The following is a 20518-nucleotide window of genomic DNA, read 5'->3' on the forward strand; positions in this document are numbered from 1 at the left end:
CCTGGAGGGTCGGCCGAGCAGAGTGATCGCACAGACAGGTAACTTCCCCCCCACAGATGGACACCACACAAAGCTTATGGTAACACCTTTTATAGGCACTTCGGGTAGTAGCGTGGTACGATACAGGGCGATCAGGACACGATGATCCTCTCAATTCTAGTCTCTAGTAAGGGAAGGGGGTAGTGGGACAGTCTTGGTACCCACGGGTACGGGTGTGTAACGGTGATAGCTCACAATCCTCGAGCTCGGTGTTCGGATGGGTCAGACCGCGGCAGCGCCAGCAGGTCCCGAAGAGGTCGTAGGTGGCACGGGCCGCGGCAGCGCCAGCAGGTCCCAACGAGGATGAAGGTTACAACGGGCCGCGGCAGCGCCAGCAGGTCCCACGAGAATGCAGGTTGCAACGGGCCGCGGCAGCGCCAGCAGGTCCCACGAGGATGAAGGTTACAACGGGCCGCGGCAGCGCCAGCAGGTCCCACGAGAATGCAGGTTGCAGAGGGCCGCGGCAGCGCCAGCAGGTCCCACGAGGATGAAGGTTGCAGAGGGCCGCGGCAGCGCCAGCAGGCAGGACAATAGTTCACAAGGCAGGGCTGTGGCAGCGCCAACAGTCCGTCAAGGATGAGTTCGTCGCGGTGTCTCTCGACTCCAGGATACAACTGCCTTCCTGTCCTGGGGCTGCCTCAGTTATAGGTCTGGCGCCCTTTGATGTCCGGACCCTCGCTCTTGGAGGTCGGGAGGTCTGGGATGAGGGAGTCCAGACACCCAGCAGGGGGGTGGAGCCAGCGCCCGAGGAGGCTGGGGGTGCTCGGCACCTGGCGGGGGAGAGCCGTCGACACTTCGTACTCCCATTGACCTGCCAAGTGGGCCGTTCACCTCCTGGGTGGAGGGTGGTGCCGGGATGTCGGGGCCTGGCCAGGCCCAGGGTTGGGGTCGGGCTGAGGCCGCGCGGCCGCGTGGTGCCGTGTCCAAGATGGCGGCTGGGCCGGGCAATGGTGCTGACGGTGGCCCGGGCCCTGTCCTGCGGGGAGGGAGCGAGCCCTTCATGTGGCCTGTCCAACATGCGTCCCCCCCAGCTGAAGGTGGGGAGAGTCACCCATCTTCTTGGGGACTCTCCTCGTCGAGGTGGAAAAAGCGGGACAGGCCATCCGCGTTGGCGTGGTCCTGGCCGGGTCGATGTTCCACAGTGAAGTCCATCCCCTGCAGGGAGATGGACCAACGTAGTAGTTTCGGGTTTTCCCCCCGCATCTGCATGAGCCATTGCAGGGGTCGATGATCGGTCTGGACCCGGAAGTGGGTGCCGAAGAGATAAGGCCGGAGCTTTTTGAGGGCCCACACCACGGCGAAGGCCTCCCTCTCGATGGTGCTCCAGCGTCGTTCTCGGGCCAGGAGCCGTCTGCTGATGAAAGCCACTGGCTGGTCAAGTCCTTCGGGGTTCAGCTGGGAAAGGACTGCCCCAACGCCATGGTCGGAGGCATCTGTTTGGACGATAAATTCCCGACTGTAGTCGGGGGCCTGGAGCACCGGGGCGGAGCACATGGCGGCCTTCAGCTTCTCGAAGGCCGCTTGACAGTCTGGGGTCCAGTTGACCTTCTTTGGTTGGTTTTTGGAGGTGAGTTCCGTGAGGGGCCCTACGATGCTGCCCTCACGAACCGTCGGTAGTAGCCCGTGAGTCCCAAGAAGGCGCAGACCTCGGTCTGGGTGATGGGGGACTGCCACGACTGGATGGCCGCGATCTTGAGTTGCAGAGGGGCCACCAGACCGCTTCCCACCTGGTGCCCGAGATAGGTCACGGACCCCTGGCCAATTTGGCATTTGCTGGCCTTGATCGTGAGGCCAGCTCGTTGGAGGGCCTGTAGCACCTCTCGGAGGTGGTCGGACCAGTGGTGGCTGTACACAGCGATATCGTCCAGGTAGGCGGCGCTGAATCCTTCGAGTCCTGCCAGGACCTGGTTTACTAGCCGCTGAAAGGTTGCTGGGGCATTCTTCATGCCGAATGGCATGACCTTGAAGTGATAGTGGCCATCCGGGGTAGAGAATGCAGATCGTTCTTGGGCCCGGGGTGTGAGACCGATCTGCCAGTAGCCCGCTGTCAGGTCGAAGATGCTGAGGTAGCGGGCAGCTCCCATGCGGTCGATTAGTTCATCTGCTCGGGGGATGGGGTGTGCGTCTGTTCTGGTGACCGCATTCAAGCCCCGGTAGTCGACGCAGAACCGGAGCTCCGGCGTGGTGCCGGGGGCGGCCGCTTTGGGGACCAGTACCACTGGGCTGGCCCAGGGGCTGTCTGAGGGCTCGATGATCCCGAGGGTGAGCATCTTGGCCACCTCCTCTTGGATGCAGGCCCGTACCCGATCTGGTACGCGGTAGGCCCGATGGCGGATAGGGGGACTGTCTCCCGTGTCCACGTCGTGTAAGCACCAGGGGGTGACCCCTGGGGTGAGGGAGAACAGGGTGGAGAACTGTAGCAGGAGGACTCGGCAGCCTTGGCGCTGTTCCAGGGTGAGGGCCTCCGAGAGTCGGACCCCGTCCACGGAGCCGTCCTTCTCCCGTGACCGTAGGAGGTCAGGGAGGGGTTCGGAGTCCTCCTCGGTTCCATTGTCGGTTGCCATCAGGAGGCTGAGTTCGGAGCGTACAAAGTGGGGTTTCAGTCTATTAGCGTGGAGGACCCGGAGAGGGTTTCGGGAAGATTCCATATCGATGAGATAGGTGACAGGGCTCTTGCGCTCGATTACTTTGAAGGGCCCCGTCCATTTGTCTTGCAGGGCGCATGGTTCGGTGGGAGACATTACCCACACTTGTTGACCGGGTTCAAATTCGATGGAGGATGCATTTCTATCGTACCACCTTTTCATGTCCTCCTGACTGGCCTCCAGGTTTGCTTTTGCCATCTCTCTGAACCTTCTGGTCTGGTTGCGGAGGGTTAGGAGGTACTTGAAAACATCTGGAGGGTTCTTTAGAGGGGGCATTTCCCAGCCTTCTTTGACTAGGCTGAGCGGGCCTCGCACCGGGTGTCCATACAAGAGTTCGAAAGGGCTGAAGCCGAGGGACTTCTGGGGGACTTCTCGGTAGGCAAAGAGAAGGCACGGTAGTAGCACATCCCACTGGCGACGGAGGGGCTCTTCCAACCCCCCAATCATCCCTTTGAGCGTGCGGTTGAACCGCTCAACCAGTCCGTTCCCTTGAGGGTGATAGGGGGTCGTGAATCGGTAGGTGACCCCACACTGTTGCCAGAGGGACTTCATGTATTTTGAGATAAAGTTCGTACCCCTGTCGCTGACGACTTCTCGGGGGAAGCCCACTCGAGAGAAGATCCCCATCAAGGCTCGACCCACTACTGGGGCTGTTATCGTACGAAGGGGGACCGCCTCAGGATAGCGGGTAGCGTGATCCACCAGGACCAGGATGAAGCGATGTCCCTGTGCTGTTCGGGGGTCCAGGGGCCCCACAATGTCTATTCCCACCCTTTCGAACGGGGTGGTCACCACGGGGAATGGTTGTAGGGGTGCCTTGAGTTTGCGGCCGCTCTTCCCACTAGCCTGGCAGGTCGGGCAGGACCGGCAATGGTTGGATACATCGTTCCTCATTTTGGGCCAAAAAAAGTGAGTCACCAGGCGGTGGTAGGTCTTGTCTTGGCCCAGGTGCCCGGCCAGGGGGACATCGTGGGCTAGGTTCAACAGGAAGTCTCTGAAGTGGAGGGGCACCACCAGCACTCGCCCGGCCCCCAGTTCTGCGATTTTCTGTTCGCTGTACAAGAGATCATTGTCCCAATAAACCCAGTGGGCCCCGGTGGTGTCTCCTTGGCTCTGGGCGAGCGCTTGCTGTCGCAATCCCTCGAGGGAGGGGCAGGTCTTTTGCTCCTGCCGGAATTGTTCCTGGGTGGGCCCCCCTTCTTGACGCCACTGAGCCAGGTCGGGAAGCTCGGGGGGCTGTGTGGACCCCTCTGGGGTGGGGTCCGGGTGGTCGGTCTGGGGGAAGTCTTCTTCTGGAGTGATCGAGGGCGGAGGCGCTGCCCATTCTGGTTCTTCTGGTCTAGGGATGGTGCGGGTGGCCATGGACCGGGTGGTTACGCATGCCCAGTCCGGGAGACCCAACATCCCCAGATGCTCTCTTCTTTCCACGGCGGCCCACGGGGAGCTCTCGAGATCGTTCCCCAGGAGGCAGTCTACGGGGGCATCGTCACGGACAGTTACTTTCAGCATGCCGGACACTCCTCCCCATTCGAAGGGGACGCAGGCCATCCGACACAGGCTCTCCGAGTTGTCTGCCGATCGGACGGGGCAAAGTACGTTTGGTAGGATTTGTTCTGGGGTCACCAGGTGACAGCGGACGGCCGTCACACTGGCCCCGGTGTCACGCAGGGCCTCGGCCTTGCGCCCATTGATGCTCACCCATTGGCTGTACTTCCGAGTGTTGGCGGGCAGGGGAGTACGCGGGACCATGTCTCTTCCTCCCAGGCATGCCAGGGTCATGGCGGCGGGTTCCCACTCGAACTGCTCCGACTCATAGGTCTCCGTGTCTTCGGAGATTTGTTCTTCTCCCAGGGCGGCGGCCGCCATCTGGCGGGGCCCGGGGACCTGGTTCTTCGGGCAGGTCGGGTCACTGGCATAGTGGCCGACTCGCTGGCATCGATGACACGTCACGTTAGCTCGGAACCCCGGGCGCATCGGGGGGTTTCCCCGGCCTGCTGGAGCCGGGGTGGCGTTCGTGGGTGCGGCCGGGGCGGCGTCTCTGCCCCGGCCCGGGCCTCCTCCTCCTCCTCGGGGACGATGGTGACCGTGGTTGGTTCTGTTCTGCTCATTCGGCCCACTCCGGGCCACTCGGGTGCTCTCCCACCGGTCAGCCTCGGTGGCGAGCTGCCGGGGTTCAGTCAATTTACTGTCGAGGAGGTGCTGCCTGAGCTCGACAAAGCAGTTGTTGGAGAGGTGCTCCCACACAATGAGATTGAAGAGTTGTTCGTAGGTGGTTACGTTGTTACCCTTGATCCACCCCTCGAAGGCTCGGCTGAAATAGTTCACGTATTCCAACCACGTCGTACCTGGGATCCGGGTGCAGTTGCGGAACCTCTGGCGGTACATTTCGGGTGTAAGTCCATATCGACTGAGGAGGGCGGCCTTCATATGGTCATAGGACGTCATTTGATGGTCCGGAAGCTGCAGCAGGGCATCACGACCCTCGTTGACGAATCTCCCCCATAGACCGGCTCCCCAGTCACTTCGAGCGACCCGGTGGGCGGTCATGGCAATCTCATAGGCTTTGAACCACTGCTGTATGTCGTCGTTCCGGTGATATTCTCGGACCACATCCTTGGGGATGTGGACCTTCTGCTCGGTAGGACCCGGGGAGTGCGGTTGCTCGGGCACCCCTAGGTTTTTGTTCAGTTTGCGTATTTCTATCTCCGCTAGTTTGCACTCGTGCTCGTATGCCAGTCTTTTTTCTTCGAGGTCTCTCTGTCTCTGTTTTTCCTCTCGCTCTTCTCTGAGCCGTAAGTGTTCTAAGTTTATTTTTTGTTCCGCCAGTTTCAACTCTCCGTCTAATCTGAGTCGTGCCAAGTCTAACTCGTGTAATCTATTTTTTTCCCGCTCCTGGATCTCTTCATGGGAGGGGCCTGGTCTCCGTTCCTCCGTCCGGGTGGTGTTGACTTCCGGGGCTGCGGGGTCCCGGGGGGTTGCGGTATTTGTCTCTGTCCAGGCCTCTAGGGCGTTTTTGAAGTCTTCTTTTGTGCTTAGCCCGGTGGTAGCAATGCCTAAGTCCATGCAAAATTGTTTGAGCTCTCGGTGGTTGTATTCTTCCAGCTTTTCCATCTGGAACTTCTCCGCCGATCCGCTCTCTTTGGTCGTCATTGTGGTTTTAGTCGTAGGGTGAGTTACTGTCTGTACGGTACGCGTTGGTTCGGATCGCGCCGCTAGCCACCAATGTTAGACGGGGACCTGGAGGGTCGGCCGAGCAGAGTGATCGCACAGACAGGTAACTTCCCCCCCACAGATGGACACCACACAAAGCTTATGGTAACACCTTTTATAGGCACTTCGGGTAGTAGCGTGGTACGATACAGGGCGATCAGGACACGATGATCCTCTCAATTCTAGTCTCTAGTAAGGGAAGGGGGTAGCGGGACAGTCTTGGTACCCACGGGTACGGGTGTGTAACGGTGATAGCTCACAATCCTCGAGCTCGGTGTTCGGATGGGTCAGACCGCGGCAGCGCCAGCAGGTCCCGAAGAGGTCGTAGGTGGCACGGGCCGCGGCAGCGCCAGCAGGTCCCAACGAGGATGAAGGTTACAACGGGCCGCGGCAGCGCCAGCAGGTCCCACGAGAATGCAGGTTGCAACGGGCCGCGGCAGTGCCAGCAGGTCCCACGAGGATGAAGGTTACAAAGGGCCGCGGCAGCGCCAGCAGGTCCCACGAGAATGCAGGTTGCAGAGGGCCGCGGCAGCGCCAGCAGGTCCCACGAGGATGAAGGTTGCAGAGGGCCGCGGCAGCGCCAGCAGGCAGGACAATAGTTCACAAGGCAGGGCTGTGGCAGCGCCAACAGTCCGTCAAGGATGAGTTCGTCGCGGTGTCTCTCGACTCCAGGATACAACTGCCTTCCTGTCCTGGGGCTGCCTCAGTTATAGGTCTGGCGCCCTTTGATGTCCGGACCCTCGCTCTTGGAGGTCGGGAGGTCTGGGATGAGGGAGTCCAGACACCCAGCAGGGGGGTGGAGCCAGCGCCCGAGGAGGCTGGGGGTGCTCGGCACCTGGCGGGGGAGAGCCGTCGACACTTCGTACTCCCATTGACCTGCCAAGTGGGCCGTTCACCTCCTGGGTGGAGGGTGGTGCCGGGATGTCGGGGCCTGGCCAGGCCCAGGGTTGGGGTCGGGCTGAGGCCGCGCGGCCGCGTGGTGCCGTGTCCAAGATGGCGGCTGGGCCGGGCAATGGTGCTGACGGTGGCCCGGGCCCTGTCCTGCGGGGAGGGAGCGAGCCCTTCATGTGGCCTGTCCAACAATACATAATTAAGGAGCTATTCAGCTCTTGGGTGACAGCTGAAAACGCAAATAAAGGGCCTTCTAGACACTTTAAGCAGGCCAAATGTAACTTTTAAAAGAACCGTTGGCAAAATATGTGTTACATAACCAACTTTACCAATTAACTGGATTTGTAATAAATATCTTAAAGCATCAAAGAATGAACTTTATATCAAGTTTTTAAGCAGGGATAACTTTATTAAATTATCACAATGCTTTTGTATGGAACAGCTAACAGTGAAAATAGTTTTTAGGGCATAGTCACTATGAGAACATGTTTAACATTAAACATTTATATGTCCTACTTTAACATATATTGTGCTTTATGGACATTTAAGGCCTACTTTAGGGTGAGTTAATAATATTTAAATGGAGGGTTATTTTGACAAGCCGAATTTGGAGTTTAACCCTGCACAGCCAAGTTACTGATGGCAGGTCTGCAGAAATGTTTTGCATTGTCACTTTTATGGTGGCAGAATATGTGCTGCAATCCACTAGTGACTTTAAACGTACAGGTGGTGGGTACACATGGGGGCATGTACTAGATACTTCTAAGGAAGGAAAATATGCCAATTAGGAGTATAGCCAACTTTGACATTTGTTAGGAGTCAGAGCACATGCACTGGGCCTGGTTAGCAGAGTCCTAGTTCAGAGTCAAAAAACCAGCAGCATCCGTCCATAAAATGGGGGTGATCCTGCAAAAAAGTCATTTTCCTAAACAATGAATTAACTTAAAATAACCAATGCTCTCGTAATGTTAAAACAGAAATGAAAAAATGCTTTTCTGCTTTTGCGTGCACAAGTCATTTTGAACATCGCAGCAGCACAACTTACTTTCTCTGTGCAAAGTGTGGGTAAAGACCTAGTCCACTATTGCTTCTTTAGTACCACTTGACAGCCTTTTTAAGTCATCCTGTCTGTTTATAACAGGAAAATGCAGTCTAGCGCTTGAAAAAGTAAAATATCAATTCATGATCGTAAAGACCTAAAAGTAAACCAGCATGCATAAATACCTAATGGCACCTATCAGACAAACTAAAGTAAAACGTAATAGAGCTAAAATATAAACCTATCATAAATAATGATACACATTTTCAGTGAACAAACTAAAGGGAAACCGTAGAGCAGCGAAGTGAGAGATTGTTGTCATTATTAATAGACTGCCTTTTATAAACACGTTCTATCCCTTGCAGCAGTAATAGCAGCGCGAGGCATGGTTCACTGATCATCATTATAGACTGTCGTCTCGAAGACAATTTGATATGTTACAGTTGGCATTGTTTTATGTCCTTTTGTTATAAAAGTGCCAGTTATGAAACGGATAGCTGAACCCTGACAGAATGTGCTATAAAACTTCAAAAAGGACAACTGTTCCCATGAATAACATTTGTGTGGCATGTCATTTGCTTCATCACAGTTCGTGCTAACGTGTCACTGCTGTATCCATGCATTTCAAGAGTCAAGCAGTTCTTTTGTACAGGAAAGGTTGAACAGGATGGACTTGTGAAGCCTTCAGATGTGAAGGAATGGCGACTTTGACCTTTGGGCAAAAGCAAATGTCAAATCTGCAGGTGCTGCTGAAGAAACAAGATAACTAGTCGAATTGCTGGTATCAGTTCAGTTATCAGTCTTTCACAGCTGAAAATGTGGATGTGCATTTTACCAGAATCCCAAGGCTAGCAGGAGGGAGTGTGAGTTGTACCACTGTGGTGAGTGATAAAATATATTTATTTTCTTTTAAATGCCTCAAGAAATTCTGCGGCATATTTACAAGGGCTTAACGCCTCAGAAGCGTCACTTTTTGTGATGTTCCTATGTCATTAAGTCCTTTGCCTTATTTACAAGGCACGTTAAGCCACTTAACGTTGGTTAGGGCCGTCTTGTAAATAAGGCCTCCTTTCACACTTCACTTTGCTTGAAAGTGGCGCTCAATGGGTGTTGTGGTGGCATTCCGTCGCTATATCCATTGTTTTTCTACGCTGCCCCCTATTTACAAGGGTTGCCTATATAGGGGGCAGCACTAAAAATAAGAACAGGGAAAATGTTGTCTGAACCTGGCGAAACTAGGAGAATTTTTTAATTTCTCCTTGTTTGTGCTGTTTCTATGTGTGCTGCATTTTGCAGCACACATAGAAACAGCAAATCACCACTAGTGCTTGTTCATGTCCAGGAAGGTGTCCCTCCCTGCACATCAGCAATCATTGAAAAATGACGAGTTGCAACTTCCATGTGTGCTGCATAATGCAGCACACATGGAAGTTACACATCGCCATTACATGCAGCACACATGGAAGTTACACATCGCCATTACTGATTATGTGCAGGAAGGTCACAAACAATCATTCCCTGCAATGCAGGCCCCCATGCACTATGTTGCAAGGGTGCCTGCTCTGGCAATAGGCAGCTAAATTTAGCACCAGCACTAGGGGAAACGCAGGGTTGCACCTCCTTCTTGTAAATACAGCTCATCCATGCGTTTGGAAACTGTCGCAGCGTGGCGTTAGCAATCATGGCTTAATGCAGCTCTCCCAATTTTTCATTTACATATGCCACGTGTTTTGTTCAAACTAATACTGCTCCTACAGAAGGAGCGTACCGAATGAAGTTGCTGGTACTGCACCTTCCACGCATGCAGAGTGTGTGTTTACCCAGAATTACTGCTACCGGACCTAAACAGTATGTTAACTGCAGTACTGTTGTTGCTGCTGTGCCCTCAGTGTTGGCCTTTGTATTGATTATGCACATTCTCAACATAGATACAATGCTGATTCTAGTAACTGTGGTGCACCTTCCAACACCTTAAGGATACTCTGTTCCTATTTCTTCACATACACCTCCTGCACAACTGAATTGATTCTGCAGGAGTGTTGTGGCATGTGCAGGTCAACTTGGTTCTAGTATTGATGCTGCACTTTCCAAGAACACGTTGGTCTTAGTACTACAGCTGCACTTCCTACCCCTGCTGGAAATGCTGGTACAAGTACTACTACCTTATATTCTCCATATAAAGAATGTTCTACTAGTTCAACGGTAACCCCTAGAACGTGTCCAATAAGACTGCTTCACTTTCAGCACCAAAAAATTCACTGCAGCATCTGCACTGACAAGATCTACGGACTCGTATTCGATTACTGCACCTTCTCCACTCAGAGTATGTGCTTGTTCTACTAATGCAGGTGAACGTTCAACACCCACAGAGGTTGCAGGTTCTAGTGCTACTGCTGCCCTTGCATTGAAAGGAAAGCCTGATTCCAGTTAACCTGCTGCATTATTCTACCTACCAAAAATAGTTTCTTCAACTAATTTTGCACCTATGAAGTGGCAAAATATGATGCTTCGAATACTGTTATGCTAATCACATCAGCATCTAATTAAAAAATATATATGCCTACTAATAAAGCGACCCACTAACCAATCTAGATAACACAGAATAAGCTTTATATGCAAGTGACATAAAGGAAGTGTTAGACTTTATGATTTTTTTTTGTTATACTAATATGAGGAATTTAACATTTGTACAAACAGCAAAATGCGAAGAGACTGCAGAATTTATCCTAATCATATTTCAATATTCCCAAATACAAACAATGTAATGACACTGCAAAATGCAAATATATTTGCAAACAGAATACACTTACAACAATCATTTTGGCTTCTACATTGGCTTCAAAACTGGTGCAAATGAAAATTTCTTACTGGAATTCAACCTGGCACTAAGACCCTCATTCCAAATAGAAGGGAAATTCAAATTCGCTCAGTAATGGGCATTGGGTACTGAAGTGATATTTCAGGTGATGCACATTTATAGCATGGAATGCTACCTTATCCTGTGATATTAAAATGGCGTATTCACCAGGTCAAATCTGTTAACATTTTCCCCTAGAAACTGACCTTCTTATTAGGAGTTACCTAACACCAATTTCAGCAATAATTACCCATATTATAGGGGGAAAACTTGTTACTTATCTAGTGTCCTGATATTTCCCATCCCAGCTTTATCAGACACTAGCAGCCCGTCCCGACGTTGTCCGGGTATGAAATAGAATGTGTGTAATGTGTGTATTTGGCAAGGGCAATTTATTTTAAAATCTCGCGGTAGAAAACATTTTTGTTTCATTAGAATAGGGACAGAGAAGGCCCAGCTGCAGCCCTGGTTGATGTTAGCAGGCGCGCGTAATTGGTGTAGTGATCCGCCGCCTGAGCCCGGCTACAGCCCTGGTTGATGTTAGCAGGCGAGTGTAATGTCGTTGAATGAGAGAGTTATCAGCCGCGGGTAAATCCGTTTAATTAGAGAGTTGAGTGACAGCGAGTAGAAGATGCTGCAGTAATTGTCCCCGCAGACACGCTCATTTGCGTGTTCCCACGCTTGAGGCCCAGATGCAGGCCTGTTTGATGTTAGCAGGCGCGTGTTCCCCCACTTGAGGCCCAGCTGCAGCCCTGGTTGATGTTATCAGGCGCGTGTAATTAGTGTACTGATCCGCCGCCTGAGCCCAGCTAGAGCCCTGGTTGATGGTAGTAGGCCCGTGTAATTTCGTAGAATGAGAGAGTTCAGTAACAGCGCGCAGGAGAGGCTGCAGTAACGTTACTTACCAGGCCTCCAGGTGAACGCGTTTGTCATGCCCCCAGCACACGGCCACAACAGATGATCTTCTGATTAATGTACGACCCACATGGCATGAAGGGCAGAACGTAGCACACGCCCCCAGCGTTTCTCACGCCCCCAGCGTGCCCCTTGATGCGGCGCAATTGCGTTCACATGGCATGAAGGCCGGACACACGCCCCCAGTGTTTCTCACGCCCCCAGCATGTCACGCCACCAGCGTGCCCCTTGATGCTGCGCAGCAACGTAATTAGCGCTTGTATGTACAACTCACATGGCATGAAGGTCGGACACACGCCCCCAGCGTTTGTCACGCCCCCAGCGTTTGTCACACCCCCAGCACACGCCCACAGCCCACGATGTGATGGGCATACCACACGCCCCTAGCGTTAGTCATGCCCCCAGCCCACGCCCACAGCACAACGCAGATACGCCCACAAGGGACTACTTTGCTGGCACGGTTCTTTTACCTTTTAAATGTATAGAGGAGTTGGCCTAACGGCTAAGGCGCTCGACCTCGGACCTGGGGATCTGGGTTCGAGTCTTGGTAACAACGCCAAACATCCTGTGATTCTGGGCAAATCACTTAATATCCCCGTGCCTAACAAAAATGAATGTGTGTCCTCATGTAACGTAACTGCTGCTATGTAAAATGCTCTGATACCTGATTCAGTTCGGGTCAAGTTTGCGCTATATAAAACTCTGCAAATAAAATAAAAATATGGTGGCCGTCTGCATAGCCTATGTCCTTCTGCTGCAACTGCCCTTTCCAACGCTGTATTGGGTGTTGTGATAGGTGCTGTGGTTACTGAGATTACCCGCCTCAAAGGTTTGAGCTCTCTCTTTATAATATTAGTATGGATTCCTTATGCAAGTATACAGGGTTTTTCTTTTGTTTAAAGACACATTTTTAGATCAAAACAAGAGATACCTTTATTGATGTTTCTCTCTTTACTAATGATATTTTAGTTGGCAAACATCTGCATATTTGGATACCCAAAGAATTATTAGTGTGTCTTAGGGGGAAGATGAGTCGCTGAACTCCTTAAGCAAAAACAGCATCAACACATTATCGACGGTCATCTTTACTTGTTATTGAGCATCAGACAAATGTATTTGCAGTCTTTTTACTTCTGCAGTACCATTTTAAATTTGACCCATAAAAACCATGCTCCGTCAGTATCTAAAAGTAAAAACATTATTCCCTTTCAAAGCATGACTAGACAGGTCTCTTGGAAACCGCCAATGCTATTGTGATCAGCCAAGATAAACAATCAGTGAAGTGAAAACGTATATTTTCATACACATTTTCCAGTAGAGAGCGGGGATCAGCTCATGCAATGAAAGATCTGTATTATGGCATTTTATGGAACATGCATCCGCCCTCTTCTACTACAAGGGACGTTTCTCCAAGGAAGTAACAGTGGCGTAACGAAACTTGAGGGGGCCCCCCTGCAAAGCACATGGAGGGGGCCCCCACCAGAGGCCCGGCCCCCCATCTACCACTGTGCCCCACCGCCCAAATATCTGGTATTCTTTTATTTGAAACCTCCAACAATCAATGAAATGCCTCTATATTGTCTTGCTCAAAATTCTAATGAGATATTGGGAAAAATTCTTAACATATAAGCTACGCCATTTATAACAATACTGTCAAAAGCAGATTATTTAACTGAGGCAGCAATCGGAACAATTTCAAGGAGCGATCCTATTGTCTCAGGAACTGGCTCTGAAGAACAAAAAACCATGAAGGTTCTGAATTAGAATTGACAATAATGGACAATAACGTGAACATGAAATTTTGAAAGACAAACCCAAACCTGCAATTCCATAGACTCGACTGACAATATACATGAGAAGTACACAAGATATAACTCCTGTGAAATTCAAGAGAAATAGCCGAGGGAATTATCTGCATGCCACACACTAGCGACTGTCAAGGATCACAGAAAGTGTCACAGACACACTAGTCCAAATTCTAAATGTGTTTCCATGTAATATTCAGGGATAGTGATGTGTGTTTTCAATATTGTAATATTACTGCACATAATCTCTGTGACACGCTCCCATTTCTCATATGTGTGAGGTTCTGATTTGATCCAAAAGAGCTATTTTATAGATGTTGCATGAAACAAAACATTCCTCTACAAAATGTCTGTAATAGACACAAGTATCACCAATATTGAAATAAAGCAAAGGTAAGAGAAATTTAAAAAAATCTGTTTAAGAATCATTTCATGTCATCAGGGCAAGACTCTGCAGAACAAAGCTGGTTTTATCAGGGGGCACCCTGAAAGTCTGGGGCCCTGGGCCGGAGCACACTTTGACCATGCCTTAAAACGTCTCTGGATAGCATCTGCCTTTAATGGATGCAACAATCTCCCATGCAGTAATGGCAGCTTCCAAGGAAGCAATTGTGACCTGGGGAAAGTAAAGGAGGTCTTGCAAGAGGCGAAGGATATGGCACTACAAACATGACAAGTGGCAGAGCACTTAGAATCAGGCCCGGGCCCTGGCATGGAACAGGAGCTGAGAATTTACTGTACGTGAAAGGAAGTCTGAGGGAAGATAGCAGCCCATCACGAAGTGGTGGGCATGTACATGCAAGTGACAGGGTGGCTAGAGACAGTCCTGCAGGCAAAGTAGCACCAAAACCCACACACCTAAATAATTTGAAAAGATGTCTTGCAGCTCCTCATGTTGGATCGCAACTTTGAAAACCAAAGGCATGTACATTTTAGTAAGAAGCATCCAAAGCTGCACAAGCGGCACATGATTGCTAACAAATAGTAGCTAGTTATAAGTTTTTTTTTTTAAATATGTGTAAACATGTTTTTTTTTAATGCACTCCTTTCCCATATAACAGTTCTCCATCTGAGCAAGTATACATTGAAGTGTTTTCGGATGTTCAGAGAAAAGCTGGAGATGATATTGATAACGTGGTTAGTTGTTAAAGGAAAAAGTAAGATTCAGGTCACCTTCCTTTCTCTTTTGCCAATGAATGCAATAGAACTTTAGAAGGGACTAAAGCAAACTATATTAAGGGGTTTGTTATGTAGTGTGATGAACACATCCTTTTTTCCACAGAGAGGTTATTGTGAAGACGAATCCCTGATCCTCAAAAATGTAGATGAATATTGCACATTCGGTAAATAATTAACATCAATACAGAGAGGAGTAAAAGACTTAAGTGCCCTCACATTATACACACTGTTGCCTACAAAAAATATAAATTTTGGACTCAAGCAACTTGTTATTTTCAACATGATTGACAATTCTGTATTAGCATAGCAGTATGCTTAAAAAAAAATCAAAGTCCATATTCAACTCCGTGAGCTTTCACTCATGGTTTAAAATGCGGGAAGTACCATGTAATGCCCATAGATGGAAACATATCTATACTATGGAGATCAAATGGGTAAAGCACTGGGGGTGGCACACATCTGCCCATTTACAGATTGGCTTTGCCCCTTGCTTCCCCAGTGGACATCACCAACCTAAGCCTCATATAACAAATCTGAGAAGCGAGAACGAAAGTCATAAGTTGACTAGGGGATTGAAACCAGGGGCGTAACTAGACCTAAACTTCGGGGGGAAGGATGGGCTACCACTCCCAGCCAGGCCTGGCAATAGCGCTGGTCGCACACGGTGCAACAGTCTTTTTTGCTACCCCAATTTCCTCCTTCTCCATGAATTCCCCACTACCACTAACCAACAATGCCCCTTATCTCTCTATAGCACCTTTCTGACAAACATTTTTTTTAAAGTGCTACTCATAGTTTACTCACACGTTCTTTTTAGCAGGTACACTGACCCTCTGCCCTTTGTGGGTGGCAGGAATGCCCATGTGAGTGCATGGTGAGTGATGTGACAGTGTGAGAGTAGGGTAAGAGGAGTGACTGCAGGGTGAGGGAGGTGACCGTATGAATTTAGGTGCAGATGTAAGTACAGAGTGGGACGAAAAAGAAAGCATGGTTAGTGATGGCCTTGTTTGAGTGAGATTGCAGATTGAGCAGAGAGAGCGACAGGTGAGTGAAGTGTCACATGAGTGCAGGGTGAGTAGTGTGCTCATGTGACTGCAGGGTGAGGTACAAGGGGAATAGCGCAAGTGCATTGTGAGTGCGGAGTGATCACTGAGTGCAGAGTGAGTGGGTGAATGGTGTGAGTGCATGGTGTTCAGTGAGTGTATTGTGATTGCTGAGAGTGCAGGGTGAGCGTAAAAGTGAAGGGCGATAATGAGTGAGTTGTCCTACTGCAGAGTGCATTCCCAGACACTTGAAGTAACTCAGCAAGTTATTGACGGCGGTGTAGGGTTTCATATATAAGTTAAACTATTGCTATTAATCAGGGATTAAAGGTGTAGGAAATAAATAATGTGCTGATCATGCAACAAACTTCCAGTCTTTTGATTAGGGTGGCCAGCTCATTATTTTGATGTCCCAGACTGGGCAAGAATAAACAGTCACCTAAAGCCATATTTTCAGCACTTATCTGTGCATACTTTGAACAGTAAATATAAATAGAAAGCACTTTAAATAGTGTTCTAGAGCTGCCTGAATGATGAGATCCATGACTGATAATTAAGGGGAACAAAGTCAGAAAAGTCACATTACAAATGAATACATACTTATTTATTTATAACTATTTAGTGCCAAGACTCCAGGCTCTTTAAACAACACATGGCTGACACTTTTTCTTTTGGCAACCCTACTTTATATTCCTTTTTATGAAATGCATTCTCACACTACAGCAGTAAATGTAAATTTCAAATGCAAGCAATAGGCAGAGTGGGAGCCCAGGGGGCATTGGAACCAGAAAAATACTAAGCAACTGTAACCAGTTTACAAAGGTATGTTGAGCATACAGCTGACTGACTGTTGTGGTGCACTGTAGCACCCAACAACACTTTTCAATAATGTACATCACAGGCAGACGTAATGGCGCACACTGGGAAGAGCTTATATAGCACATAGCTCAGAAATGCCATATAGCTGGATGGCACGCAGCTCCCAAGAGCATTGTAAGTAGTATAAAACACATGGAAGAATTGAACAGAATGCACTGGACACACCTCACATAGCGCAGATATACTATACAGCTCACTGCAATGTAGCCCCCGAAAAGCACTTTTCAATGGCATGGAACACACACAAACTTCCAACACAACACATTAAATAGAACATTTTGCTTACATCTAACTAAGCACAGACATAACATTTGGGCTGTGGGACATATTTTCCATAGAATGCAGTATATTAACATAAATAACGTAACCTAACATGTAATTGCTGTCCCTATAGTTGTGTGGCTCTATCTATAACTTGGTCATCGGAATGTGCTACAAAGACAATTATCCTGGGCTGGTTCACATGAGAGAGGAGAGGGGCAACCCATCTTCACTATTGAGAGGCTCAGAAGCACACCATTTAATTTATGAGGTCAGGACTGTTTTGAGGCAACTGGTGCACCCATGCGTGCTACAACTACTGCGCTGATAGGGACCCCGGAGGCTGGAACATGGGGGCTATGGGCCCTATATTACGTTCAACGCCTGGCCCCATGATGCATGTGACTGGCATGTCTGGTATGCTGCCCACCCCACCCCACCCTCGGAGACTCCTCTGACAGACTCACCTGAGGCCTGGCCTGCAGCTCCAGTGGCAGGTCGAGTCGGCGGCAGAAGACTGGGCAAGGTTAGCCAGGGGCTAGCAGTAATTAAATTATGGCTGCACGGTCTCTCTCAGCCATCGCACCTCACACATTTTTTATTGCTCAAAGTGGCATGGGCATGACAATGACCAGCCCCACCCTATGCTCCACCCTAATGGTGAGTACCATGCAGCCGAGCATCATTTAATTACCGACGGCAGCGAGCGTAACGTAAGTTATGTAACTCACATCCCAGATGGATGCGTGTAGTGCTAAGTGCTGCGGGACCGCGACCCTGAAGTGCGAGGGCCTGTGTTATGCCCCCGGAGCCACTAGAATGACTTGGGCCCAGTTTATTGTAATCTTCGTAAGGACCCGGGGCAGGAGTAGTATTGGGGGAAGGCATACAAGAGCCCTATGTTCCACTCCAAACAAATGTGTCTCATAGCAAAAGCTGATTTGGAAATTCCAACGCGCAGAAGTGCTGATCTCAGTTCTCAGCAGTGGTCAATAGATCAAGCAAAGGTTCTTCCCCTTCTTGTAAGAGATCTAGCACCACCTCCAGGTGTAAACGCCATTCGTTTCCAGGCGCTTTGCGATGGATACAGCAGCACTTGTCTTTCGATAGAGAAATTCCACAGCTCAGAGACATATGTTTGCACTAGGCCACGTGCGATGCCTCGTTTAATAAGGATGCCCTCAGAGGTTTGCTGTTCGTCCACCATTTCAGTAAGGACGATTGTCAGCGAGGGCGTGCAACAGAATCACCCTGCAGTCATCAGGGCAGGTTACAGAGAGCTGCCCACTCAGGGAGTGGAAGAAAAGTTTATCAGAGTTGGACCCACGTGAGTGGTGCCTTTAGTATGTGTATGTGAGAGACATTTGTTTTCTTAACCTGAATAACAAACTAGGAACAAGTCCATTCCAACGGAGGGCTGCTTGCTTTGAGCGGGCCCTGTGATGGAGCTCAGAGAGGTTCTAAAACCAGAATGTTTATTTTCGAAAGACAATTAAACGCGGTAATTTTATGGTAAACATCACTTACAACGAAACTTTTACAACGCACTACCATTACAACGTGGTCATCCCAACGCAAACTATTACAACGCATTGCGCTGGGGGGCGCTCTAGGATAGGGAATAGGTTAATTTACTATCCAATAACCTTCCCTAGTGTCCACGGGGACTGGAGTTGGAATAGTAAATTAAACTATTCACTATCCAACACCCAAAAGCGCTATGCGTTGTAATGGTATGCAATGTAAAAACTGCGTTGTAAAGGCAGGCGTTGTAATAGCCTGCGTTGTAACGTCATACATCCTAATTTTATACCAGATATATAATTTTACAAGATATTTTACAGTTCTGCACTGTTTAACTGATATATGTAACATATTATAGACAAAACAAAGCAGCTTCTTTAAAGTGCATATAATTCCTATAAACGTCATTTATTTTGTCTGGCTTGTATCACGTTTGTGTCATTTCATCTTGTACTATGGGGTATGTCCCTTATTTCTTTTCCTAATGAAGGAGTTTATGTTAATATCCATTCATTCATTTAATGTTCAGTTGCACTTGCTGGCGCAGTGTTGTTGCTTCGTAGCACTATAAGCAAAAAAATGCTATATTTATTGAACCTGATCGTTCTTATGCTGCTGTCATTAATTAAAAATCCGCTTCAAATCCGCTTCCAATACCAGCAGCCTATGCATCAACCCACAGAGCTTTCTCCCCAGCAATGTTCTCTTCCCAAGTTTAACTAAACAAGGGCCTGGGGGGAGAAATGCGCAGATGTGAGCCATTCAAAAGGGAAATGACGGGGTCTTTGGGAATGACTCACGCTCTGAGGGGGATGTCACCACGAAAGATTTTGCCAGGAATGTCATGTCACTGGGTTGTGACTTCATGTGAGAAAAGAGCAGGCAGTAAAATGCAATTGCGGTCTTGATAAGACTAGCAAGTGATACCTGGCCCGACCTAATTAAAGAGCAATTTTTGTATTCTTAGGAATGACGCATCTTATAATTAGAAACTGGGGCCTACATTCTTTACCTGGGACAGAAGCAGATCGCAGCTCCCATTAAATGTCACCCCGGCCCTTCCCTGTCTGCAGCCCCAACACACTTTAACAGAGGAAACATTTTTGGCGGGGGTGGACTTATAAAATTACAATTCATTCAAGTTGTTTCAGTAAAAGAGGTTATCAGGTCAGGACTGTTATGATGCAACTGGGGCACCCATGCACGCTACAACTACTGCGCTCAGCGCTGATGGGGGCTGCGGGGCCTATATTACGTTCTATGCCTAGCCCTGTGATGTATGCGACTGGCATGTCCCGTATGCTGCCAGTGCCCACCCCACCCTCAGAGACTTTTGTGACAGACTCACCGGTGGACGGGCCTGTAGTTCCAGTGGCAGGCTCGGCAGAAGACTGGGCAAGGTTATCCAGAGGCTAGCAGTAATTACAGTATGGCCGCACAGTCTCTCTGAGCCATCGCACCGCACACGCATTTTTAAGTGCGCAAAGCGGCGTGCGCATTGACATTGACCAGCCAACCCTATGCTCCGCCCTAATGGTGGGGACCACGTAGACGCAGCCCGCGCATCATTTAATTACCAACGGCAAGGCTGGGCGAACGTAACTTACGTAAGTTATGTAATTCACGTCCCAGTCGGATGTGTATAGTTGTAAATGCTGCGTGACGTCAGAGGGGGCCCCTGTAGCGTGAGGGCCCCCCGGGCCCCCCCGCAACGCGGGGGCTGCGGGGGCCTGTGTTACGCCCCGAAGTAATATGGATATCGGAAAACCAGTGACAATGAGTGCAACAGGGATGGAAATCCGCCAAGCATTTTGAGCTGATGAACATGGAGCCTTCACACCCAGTAAGCTGCTGCAAAACTCACTAATACCTGACCCAATCTTAATCCTCATTCAAAACACCATGAAATACTCAGCTGCCACTTTAGAGATTTTTTAATAATTGACTCTGTTAGAAAATGAGTTCATGTCATTGACAATGGTATCTCAAATGCTCTGAGTGCTACGGTAGGCATGCAATGTAAATTAAGACAGCAAATGAGTTTTAGCCATGGAAATGTGAACCACTGTAAATCCTTCAGTGATCTGGTACCCGTCGGTAATTTCTATACATGTTGAATGTTCGCGTGTTGTAACAATCACATTGAAATGGCTGAGACAAATCCTCTGATTTAAAGAATGTAAAGGAAATGCCCATTTTTTTAGGTTAACCTCTAGCCAAACCTCTCTCAC

The 20518-nt window shown here is 49.4% G+C and overlaps 1 protein-coding gene and 1 long non-coding RNA gene across 3 annotated transcripts in view; one reads left to right on the forward strand and one right to left on the reverse strand.

Moving 5' to 3' along the window:
• The window catches only part of LOC144784624 (uncharacterized), a 199635-nt gene extending 179835 nt beyond the window's left edge, over window positions 1-19800 (reverse strand). Inside the window, exon 1 of the long non-coding RNA XR_013601687.1 lies at window positions 19636-19800. This is a non-coding gene — a long non-coding RNA (uncharacterized LOC144784624). The remainder of the gene's footprint in view (window positions 1-19635) is intronic.
• CNTNAP2 (contactin associated protein 2) overlaps window positions 1-20518 on the forward strand; it is a 2169461-nt gene that overhangs the window by 396952 nt on the left and 1751991 nt on the right. The window contains exon 1 of one of the 2 annotated variants that reach the window (XM_078663548.1): window positions 19918-20130. The exons of the other annotated variant lie outside the window; for it this stretch is intronic. The gene's annotated coding sequence lies outside the window, so the exon portion shown is untranslated. Of the gene's footprint in view, window positions 1-19917; window positions 20131-20518 lie in introns of those variants that run through there. 2 annotated transcript variants of the gene reach the window in all.

The sequence above is a fragment of the Lissotriton helveticus genome, chromosome 10 (genome assembly GCF_964261635.1).
Source record: "Lissotriton helveticus chromosome 10, aLisHel1.1, whole genome shotgun sequence".
Classification (NCBI taxonomy): Eukaryota; Metazoa; Chordata; class Amphibia; order Caudata; family Salamandridae; genus Lissotriton; species Lissotriton helveticus.